Source organism: Monodelphis domestica, chromosome 6 (assembly GCF_027887165.1).
Source record: "Monodelphis domestica isolate mMonDom1 chromosome 6, mMonDom1.pri, whole genome shotgun sequence".
Taxonomy (NCBI): Eukaryota; Metazoa; Chordata; class Mammalia; order Didelphimorphia; family Didelphidae; genus Monodelphis; species Monodelphis domestica.
Window position 1 is genome coordinate 249,476,333 of NC_077232.1, and position 10,738 is coordinate 249,487,070.

Genomic DNA, 10,738 nt, shown 5'->3' on the forward strand with positions numbered 1-10,738 from the left:
TTGGCCAATGCGGACCCCATCATGGGAGCAGACTTATCAAATGTGTCTAAGACCAGATTTGAACCCAGGTTCTCCTGACTCCAGCCCTGGCATTCTATTATCCTCTATCTCTAACACTGGCACTCTATCTACAAAACACACATAGCTGCCCCCACATATTAGTTCTAAGGCAGATGAGTAGTAAAGGCTGGGCAGTGGGGGTTAAGTGACTTGTCCAAGGTCATACAGCTAGGAAGTATGTGAGGCCAGATTTGAAGCCAGGACCTCCCATCTCCAGTCCTGGCTGTCTATCCACTAAGCCACCTACCTACCCCCAGTGGTGCCTTTTAAAACACTTAACCTTCTGGGACCACTGAATCTCTTCTTTGGTTTTAGAATCAAAATGGACTCTGAAAGGGATGTTGTTTCTTTTTCTAAACTAGGATCTACAGATTGAGCTTCCTTTTAAAGTCTGAAGGATAGTGGATCAGTATGATTTATAAAGTTTAAAATTAACTCTGCACACCACAAAGTACAAAGTAGAAGTGTGTAAATCATTTTCTCTGGTGTCACAAACAGCTCTATGGAGGGCATCTTCTCAGGATGTGCTTGTGAAGTTTGCCTAAATAATCCACTAACAGCCATATATCCAAGTTCTGAAGCCATTTTAGTCACCTCCTTGCTGGAAAGATCATTATCCAATTTTAATGCAATAAAGAGAAATCAAATGATTGAATCAAGGTCACACAATGAATTCCTGGGAGAACCGAGCACCATGCCGAAATCTACTGACTCTCTCCCCAGTGTTATAGTCACAATTTTAGCCTGTTAGGAGATATCTAGTAATTTTTTCTTCCACATGATAATTTCAAGAGATGAAATTATCTCTAGGGTTTCTGTAATAAAAATTCAAATTTAGGAATGACCCCCAAGATCACATTTACATTGATAAAAAAAAGAAACTTTGAAAGACAATCGTATGAGAATTTTATTGTAGTTACTTTAAAACATAATTATAAAAGACAAATATGAAAGATAAAAGACTCGATATTTTACCACATTTTTTTTTGAAGTTTAAATAAATCATCCTTTCTTGGTTTCCCTGTCTGTAAATAGGATTAATATTTGTCTAGCTTTGAAGATGAAAAATATGTATATATGAGTAATCCAAAGAAACATTTTTATTTTTTTAATTGTTAATACATATTCATTTGGAAGCTTTTTTCTCCCACTAGAAGTAAAATGTATTTTTAAAAGTTCTGTTTCAGAGGAACAGATATTCATTTTGAGGCAGTATCAATGGTCTAAATTTACTTAGCTCCTTTCCAAGCCAATATAATCATATAAAAAACCATTCTATCATTTCTACCTGAGGAAACATACATATTCAGGAGCCTTTCTTGTTTCCATTATCTTTCTAGCCAGTCCAATTTGTTGTTTTCTCTTGTTATTGTGTGCATTTGCTATTGCCAGTATTGGTTAAATAGAAGGATATATGAGGATGTATTTAGAAGGACTTCAGCATATTATCATGAGCAAAACGTAGGCAGCATGCTAAGATTTTAGACAGTTGTTCAAACAAAATTCTTAAGCTCTTTGCTTTATAACTGAAGAGGAATGTCTGTTCCTGAACTCCTTGGAAAACATATTCCCGGGCTGTGGTTCTTTCCCCAGTCTCTAGGATCGACTGGGATTAACATTTGTAAACTGCAAACACACCAAGAGCCAAGGGCCAAGGACTTTCCAATCAGGTATTTTCTTTCTTTCTTTCTTTCTTTCTTTCTTTCTTTCTTTCTTTCTTTCTTTCTCTCTTTCTTTCTTTCTTTCTCTCTTTCTTTCTTTCTTTCTTTCTTTCTTTCTTTCTTTCTCTCTTTCTTTCTCTCTTTCTTTCTCTCTTTCTTTCTCTCTTTCTTTCTTTCTTTCTTTCTTTCTCTCTTTCTTTCTCTCTTTCTTTCTCTCTTTCTTTCTTTCTCTCTCTCTCTCTTTCTCTCTTTCTTTCTCTCTTTCTTTCTTTCTCCTTTTCCAATAGAGGAGCAAGTACTTAAACTCAACACATTCTTGAATTCAACAGTTATGAAATCTGGAAGGTTGGAAAGAAAATATATTCTTGATAAATATTTCATGAATGCCTATGTGTTTAATTGAATTGTTGGGTTTTAAACTTCTTTTCCTTTAGTTTTTCATGCTGAGCAACTTGAGCACAGTATCAATTATTCCAAAGTAATTAAAAATGAATTAAGTAAAATTCAAACTACTTTCTAGGCAGATCAAGGAACTTTAAAAATACCCTCTCTTAGGGGCAGTTGAGTGGCTTAGTGAATTGAGAGTCAGGCCTAGAGACAGGAGATCTTGGTTCAAATATGGTCTCAGGCACTTCCAAGTTGTGTGATCCTGGGCAAGTCACTTAACCCCCATGGCCTAGCCCTTACCACTCTTCTGTCTTGGAACCATATTGGTTCCAACCAAGGCAGAAGGTAAGGGTTTTAAAAATAAGTAAATAAATAAAAATACCATCTCTTGAGAGGTACATACAGCTTTTAAGGGATCAAATAGGGTTACTTAGGGCTAAATAAAAATGTAGGAAAGACCATTATCCCTTGTCTTCTTTAAATATGCAAAGTAACTAATGATTTTTATGTAATTCTAAATTTTGCATTATGGAAAATAACCCTAAAACTTCTAGGGGGCAGTAAATATTAAATTACACAGCTCGCTTGACTGATTTTCTGCAAATTCAAAGAATAGTTCCACAAGAACTCTTTCCACAAGTGCATAGGTACATATGACAGCAAAAGGTAAAAGTCCAACTTCTCTTCCTCCCTAGGTCAAACAACTAGAGTGGAATTTTCATATATTAAGCTTAATTAAACATCTTGTACAACTAGGTTAAACATTTCCTCCCCCCCCCCTCCCAGTGCCTAATTAGCTCTCTGCTAATCAGCTATATTTTCTTATTTTGTCTTAGCCACTTCCATTTTAATTGCTAGTTATATGGGTCATCAAGGATATGCTTGTGAATGATGGAGGTAGAAGCCCAAATCCCAAACAACCCAATTTTCTACAATGGCAAATATTTAGAAGTAGAAGGGACTTTGGAAGACCATCTAATCTAGCTTCTTCATTTTTACCAAGGAAGAAGCAATGAGTTGGCCACAATTAGAGGATAAGTGTCAAATATGGCATAAACAAGGGCTGCTAAGTGACAGAGTGGATAGAGTGCCAGGCTTGGAGTCGGGAAGACTCTTCTTCATGAGTTCAAATCAGGACTTAGATATTTCCTAGCTGTGTAACCCTGGACAAGTCACTTAACCCTACTTGCCTCAATGTTTCTATCTGTCAAATGAGCTGGAGAAGGAAATGACAAATCACTCCAGTGTCTCTGCCAAGGAAATTCCAGATGAGGTCACTGAGAGTCAAATATGACTGAAAATGACTGAACCATAACAGGGACATAAACATGGGCATGAACCCAGATCCCTTCACTAGAAAACCAGCACCCTTTTCACTGTACTAAACTACTGGTGATCTCTGAAGCCATGCAGAATGGCTCATGAAATCTCAAGATTACTTGGTATATTATAAACTCTAGAACAAAGTTTAGTTTTAGATTAAATGCCCTGAATTGTGAGAGAAGAATGGCTTAATGGGTTGAGTGTAGGACACTTTTTTTTTATTTTTTGGAAAATTTTATTTAATTAGTTAATTTAGAGTATTTTTCCATGGTTCTAAGAATCATGTTCTTTCCCTCCCTCCCCTCCTCCCACCCCCTCTAGTTGCTGACCTGCAATTCCACTGGGTTTTACATGTGTCATTGATCAAGACCCATTTCCCTATTATTTATATTTGTCTAGGGTGATCATTTAGATAGGACACTTTTAAGTATATTTAAGTATATTGAGTTTGATTCCTTATATAACCCTTAGCTATGTCTCTTCTGCCTCAATTCCCTCAATGTAAAAGCCATGATTCAAATGATTAGCCACAAACTATTCACAGTTGTTCAGATAAAGTATGGGGGGGGGGAGGGGGGAGCAGGTATTTAGTGTTGGATGAGTTTGGGGACAAATAGGGTTAGTTAATAGTTTGGGGAGCTGACCTATGTACATATTAAGTCACATAATGGCAGGACATACTTGAGTAATAATTGGGACTGCCAGGTTAAAAAAAAAATTCCATTCTCAGGGCTTTTTGTACACCAGAAGACTGTGAAACATCTCCCTGAAATTTGTTTCTCTGAGCCCTTGTCTCATGGTATCCCAGTAATAAAAAGGCTTTAAATGTATCACATTTTTAAGAGAGCTATTGTAACCCCCTTGAAATTATTTTAATGGCTATGCATTTTCTGTTATATTTAAAAATGCAATAAAAATAATCATTTCTGTTCAGCAACATCTGCAATCATCATGGTTTGGGTTAACAGGTCAAAGAACATTAAATATTAGTGACTCAAACTTTTCATTATTTTAAGATAAAATATTTGCTTTGAAATACATTGGGAAAACTCCTTTGAGTACTCCAAGATCAGAAAACCTTTTAAAAAATAAGTAACCCCAAATTGTAACTTACTCATTCATAGGCTGGTTTTCATTTGTTAAAAAACAAATAATTTTTACCTGCTTTAAAGCTCTGAAGCATAGCTATAGAAACTAATATAAGGCAAAATGAATGAATATGCTAAGTCCAATAATGAACAGCTAAAAAATAGGAAATTATTGACTAGAAGTCTGTCATCAATGGCAGTGTTTATTATAAGGATATTTATGAACTCGAGTTCATTTGCATTTATGTCAATCAGAAACTAGTTGCTGTTACCCTGGTTGGTGTGGGAGATTTCGGAGATTGGTTTCTGTGGCAAGTTTCAGTGGGCAGCAATTAATTCCCTAAGAGTAAGGAACAAGAAAATGAAAGCTTGTAATGGAAATGCTTTCTGAAGTTCAATTAGAGGAGACCCTCTTTTTACTTAGAATCAGCCTTCATTTTGTGGCTTTCTTTTTTTGCTATTCAGAATGCTAACTTTCAAATCATCGCCTGGCAGATTTTCATTTCGACCTTTCTCTTGGATTATGTATATTTTTACATCTAATTTTTATTAGATTCTCAGACCTACTGCTGGGCTACCTAAATCTTCTAAGAGAATACTAACATTTCAAAATGAATTGCGCCCCCTAGTGAAGTCAGAATAGTACTGCTGCCCATAGGATTTGAACTCGAAGGTCTTGGCAAAACCAAATACTAAGCCCTTTGATTTTTTAAAAACGATAATCTGGTCTAATTTCATGATATGATTCGTGGCACATTAAACACTTTCTGTGCTTTGGGACAGAGAATTTTTAGAAAAATTTTGCCATTTGCGCTCCGCATTATTAAGGTCAGTATAGGGGTTTGGGGTGAAGGGGACGGGAAATCCAGGTAACTAGTTAGGTTCAAAAACTTTCAGAAATTTTATTTTGAAGCTCAGAGTGGACAACAATGTATTTGGAAGGCCTTGATCAAGTTCATCTGTAAAGCAGGCATAATCGGGCTTGTCTCTCCATTTTTCAAGGATATTGTGAAGCTAGGGACATAGGAGTGGGTGTGTTCTTTTTGTTTTTAGAGTACAATCCTATTTAAAACCTCAATTGCCTGGGTATTCAAGTTTTAAATAATGGGATTGCTGGGAAAGGGAAAACTCTTAGAATAGGAAAGCCATTCAAGGCTCAGTAAATGTAAAATGAAAATGAAGCCATTTTCCATGAAATTCACTGAAGAAGCAACTTGGCAAGATAGTTAGAGAGCAGATCTCCGAACTAGACGAGATCAATGCACCTTGGACACATACTGGTTATTTTATACTGGTTAACTCAGTTTCCTCACTTGGAAACTTCTCAGCGCTCTTAGATAATAAACTGCCGAGATAGGGACAAAGGCATTGACCAAGGAAGTTCCCGGTACCAACGAAATCACAAGTCCACTTCTTACTTACTAAGATAGACAGTTTGGGGTTCCCTTCTGTGGCCTCCTGTTTTCTTTCAAAGTAGAATGTCCTTTTAGTGAGGATATAAATTCTATGGGGAATCCTCACAGCTATCCGTTCGAGGCAGTGAATTAGGAATCAGGAGCTCTGGTTTCAAATGCCATCTTTTACATATTAGCTAATCGAGAGGCTGGACCAGCTATTTAACCTTTCTTGGTCCTCGTTTTCCTCGTTTGTAAAGTGAGGGGATTGGATTGGATGCTCTCTAGGACCTTTTTCAGCTCTAAGTTGAATCCTCCGTGCTCTGTAGACAGTCTTTTTGTTTTGTTTTGTTTTTCAACGTTGATCTTTTAACAGAACAGATGGCAGTGGGTAAGGGCTCCATCCATTTATTGTTTTCCCTCTAAAGATAATAATAATAATACAGTAATTCCATTAAGTCTTATATAAGATTTTCGTCTTCCAATTGCTTTGCAAATATTAATTCATCCTCAGAACACCCCTGTGAGGAGGCAGACATTATTAATAAATAAAATATAATAAAAAACCTAATCTTGAATAATTTACTTGAAAGCACAGGAGGAAGACAGAGAAAAACAATAAAAAATTAAATGATTATATTAATTATAGGAAAGAAGCGAATATTATTTTTATGGTTTCATTTTCCTTTGAAGTAAACCTCGAGTATGGAAAAGCCCAGGAGCTCTCCAATTTAAGGACCTGCCAAACTTGCGTGTGTGTGTGTGTGTGTGTGTGTGTGTGTGTGTATTTAAATTCTTTTTTTCACAAGATGTAAAACAGCTCCAGTGAAGTACAACCTTAGCCCCAGAACATCCGCAATCCGCCTCTTCCTTCCCTAGACAAGCACAAGCAGCAAAGCCACCTCCCCCTCGCCCCACGCTGCCCCTGGGATTGCACTGAATGTCACCCTGGCTTGAATAAAGGTTTTGGCTAAGTCCTCGATGTTACTGCCTAGGCGGCAGCCTAAAAGTAACTACACCCCAAGGGAGAGCATCCTAGGAACAAAGAACGGTGGTCAAAGGCAGAGAGCTCCAGGGTCGAGGCCAGTATGACCCACTTACAGTCTCTGCGTTTGTTTGGGTTGGATTTACCTCCATCCAAACGCCTTTTACCATTCTCCAATTAAGAATCCATTGTTCTGTGTAATTCCAAAGTATCCCCCCACTTTAGGAACTTTCTGTTGCTACCATCTCCTGCACTGCCCTTCTCCGGGGGCTGGAAATTAAGAAGCCCTCAGAGAATCGGGGAGCACGTCCTGGGGGCCACTGAGGAGAGGCAGGGCTCAAAGGCTAGGAACACAGATGTCCCAGAGAGACGCGGCGAAGGCGGGGATCGCTAGGCATCAAGAAAGCGAAGGAAAGGAAAGGCTGCCCGCGAAGCGCAGCTGCGCTCGGCAGGATCCCTAGTGGACGGAGCAGGGCGGGGCAAAACAAGCTGAGAGAGGGTCAAGGGGCGTGGTGGAGGCTCTTCGGGGGCCTGTCCTGCTTCTGTGGCGCAGGCTCTTGGAAAACTGCGGCCCTTCTCTTCAGGGAAGTCTGGCCCGAGTTATTATCTATCAGCGGGAGAGGGAGCCCACCGACTGGCCCCTTGAGGCCGTCAGCCCCTTTCCCCATCGCTCTCTGCTTCAGTTATTTGAGTTCACCCTGGCCTCTGTCCCCAAATTATCCAGCTCCTGGGGCTCTGCCCCGGAGCGCCCCTGGCGGTAGCTCTGAAGATGCTGGCGCTGGGAAAGGGGCTACCTGTTTGGTTATAGCTGGAAACCAGCTGTAGCCCCTTTCTCCCAACTCCCCTCCCCAGGCTTCTGGCCACACCTGCTGAGCTGCTACATCAAAGAAGATATAAGATGAGGGAAAAGAGAAAGCCTAGAGGGCTAGAAGAGGGTGGCAGGAGAAACAGTTTGAACCGAATTTCTGCCGGATTTTGGAAATTCCTTGCTTATTCCCAATAATAAAGAAGCGACTGGGCATAATGTTCAGTGGAAAAAAGCAAGGTGACTATGGAGACTGAGTAAGCCTATTTCCTTTGGAAAAGTGAATGGTCTTGCCTTGTGTCCCAGATCTAGGCCAGTTTCCTGGGGGCCGAGTTAATAATATTCGCCCAGCAATAATTTTTCAGTCTCTTGCAAAGCTCCTATAGACAAGTTGCCATGTATGTGTTTTGCCATTCCCATTAGGACCATCTTAGACAAAACAGTTTTAAAACACAAGGACATTTAGAATGGTTTACCTCGGGAAAATAGGCGAGTAGCAAGTACATGGTGGAGGCACCTTTTCCTTTAGAGAAATCTGGGGGCATAGTGACTAGAGCACCAAGCCCGGAATCCAGAAGTCCTAAATTCAAACGTGACCTCAGGCACATGATAGTGTCTCACATACAGATTAATAGTTCTGTGACCCACCACTTAACCTGTGTTTGCCTCAGTTTCTTAACTGTAATGTTGTAAAGATCAAACATGATAGTATTTGTAAAAGCATGTAGCCAGTGTCTGAGACATAGTACTAGCTATATACTCATCTTTTTCTTTAAGGAGTTATATTCAATTCAAACAATATTATTAGGGCATCCACTAAGTGCATGGCATTGTGCTAGAAACTGGGGGCCCATGGAATAATAGATGTAGAGTTGGAAGGGATATGAGAATCTATTAACTCCCTTAATTTATATGCCAACAATTATGACTCAGAGAAGTGAATTATGTTCATTTGGATAACAAGTGGCTGAAACAATAATTGAACTCAGCTTCAGTTGCTCCAAATCCAGTACTCTTACTACTATACTAGACTGTTAGAGAACCAAATGATTCATTTAACCCACCCATTCAATATTTAAGAAATAAAGAGAATTGCATAGACTTTTCTACAAGTCAGAAGGCTTGAGTTCAAATCCTAGCTCTTCTACCTATGGTCTTGAACAAATCACTTAAATTCCCTGAGCTTCTGTTTTGTTGGTACTCATGATTCTTTGTGACCCCATTTGGAGTTTTCTTGGCAAAGATGCTGAAGTGGTTTGCCATTCCTTTCTCCAGTTCATTTGACAGATGAAGAAACCAAGGGAAACATGGTAAAGTGACCTGGATAATGTCATACAGCTAGTAAATATTTGAGGCCAGGTTTGAACCCAGTAATATGAGTCTTCCTGACTCCAGGGCTTCAGTTTACTCACATGTAAAATGAATGGAGATGGTCTAGATGGCTCTGAGCTTTTTTCCTACTTTATCAACTATGATCTATGAACACGTGCTTACTATGTGTAATATAATTGTATTTGTATTACACCTGAATATTCCACTGGGGGAAAACTGAAGTTATACAGTATAGCAAGAAGAAGAAGACCTAAATCATAGTATCTTCTACTGGGTCATTTCCTTTTTTTTCATTGACAAAGTCTTGGGATGGGATTCAGGCATGTTCTTTGTTTCTCTGATGGGAGAGATGTTTTGTTTTTTTTTTTTTTCCTTCTAAAACTATATTTACCTTTTGTCAAAAGTACTTACTAGGGATTTTTTTAAAAAGCTTAAATGTCAGCTCAGGTTTCTATTTAAAAATAAAACAATTCCAGGATTCGGATAAAGCATCCTCAGTTCTCTAGGACCTGTTTTTCCAGTAAGCAGCATTCACTGTGAAATTCCATTTTAGTCCAGAGCACAGAACAAATGAGGAATTTACCTGTTTGCTTCTCAAATAAATTGACCTTGCAGTGCCATGTAAAAGCTTTAACCTGCCACTAGAGGCTGCTCTTGACACATTTCATCAAACCAAAGTAAAGAGAGAGTCTCCTGTCACCCCTAAAGATGGATCCTCCCATTGGCAATGCACAAATGTCAGGATTACAAAAAAGAGTTTGGATTTTGGTGGTGCACACATTTTGATATCTCTCATTTCTCTGAATTCTTTTCATCCTTAGATAAGAGAAGAGTGATCAGAGGAGTGATAGATGAACAATCTGAATGCTTTCTAGGTTATCTACAAAATATGAAAATAACCAGGGGAAGGTCTCTGGTGCTTTGGGAAGATCTCCTACAGATTTATGGAAAAATATGGACAGAAATCTCAGAAGATAAGAAGGCATGTGGATGCACTGTATCCACAATAATGCGCACTATAATCCATAAAGTATGGAATATCACTATTGTCTCCTTGTTGTCAATATCTTAATTGAAAATAAAGTTTTTCTTTTGTTCAGAATGATCTTTCTATGTTCATTCTTTTACATATACTTTATCACAGATTTATGGGGAACTTAAAGAACTAGTAGATTAAAAAAATTTTTTAATTAACAAAAAATTTCTCCTTCCAATTTTCTCCAGTTGAGGGAAAAAAAGGAAAATAAAACCTTTGTTGTTGATGTTGTCATATTTATTAGTGCTCATAAGCAAAGCTCAAGCAAAATCAATTTCTGAATTGACCACATTCAAAAATGTTTCTCATTTTTCATCTTCTCTGTCAGGAAGTATTTGGTAAAATTCATCCTCTGGAATCCATTCATCAGTGTCAGAAAAATCAGTAGATTTTTCAGGGCTACCCAAGATAAGGAAAAAACAAAACAAAACAAAATGAAACAGAGTCTGCCCAATGACTTACATATTTTTTGTGTTTTAAAAAATACTTTTAAAAAAGGCAGATATTTCATGTGATTCCAAGCAAGCTTCTTACCTTCTCTATATGCTCAGTTTTCAAATTTGTTAAGTGAAGAAGGTAGAAATGTTCAGAGTTTACATATTATAAAATTCTCTAACACCAATCATTTTTAAAATTCACTTTTGTCAGAAATCATTTTGGTTGTTAT

At 38.2% G+C, this 10,738-nt stretch overlaps 1 long non-coding RNA gene across 1 annotated transcript in view; it reads left to right on the top strand.

Annotated features, from left to right (window-relative positions):
• The window catches only part of LOC103098633 (uncharacterized), a 39,289-nt gene extending 29,152 nt beyond the window's left edge, over positions 1–10,137 (top strand). The window contains exon 2 of the long non-coding RNA XR_008912985.1: positions 9,857–10,137. This is a non-coding gene — a long non-coding RNA (uncharacterized LOC103098633). The remainder of the gene's footprint in view (positions 1–9,856) is intronic.
• Positions 10,138–10,738: the final 601 nt, after the last annotated feature.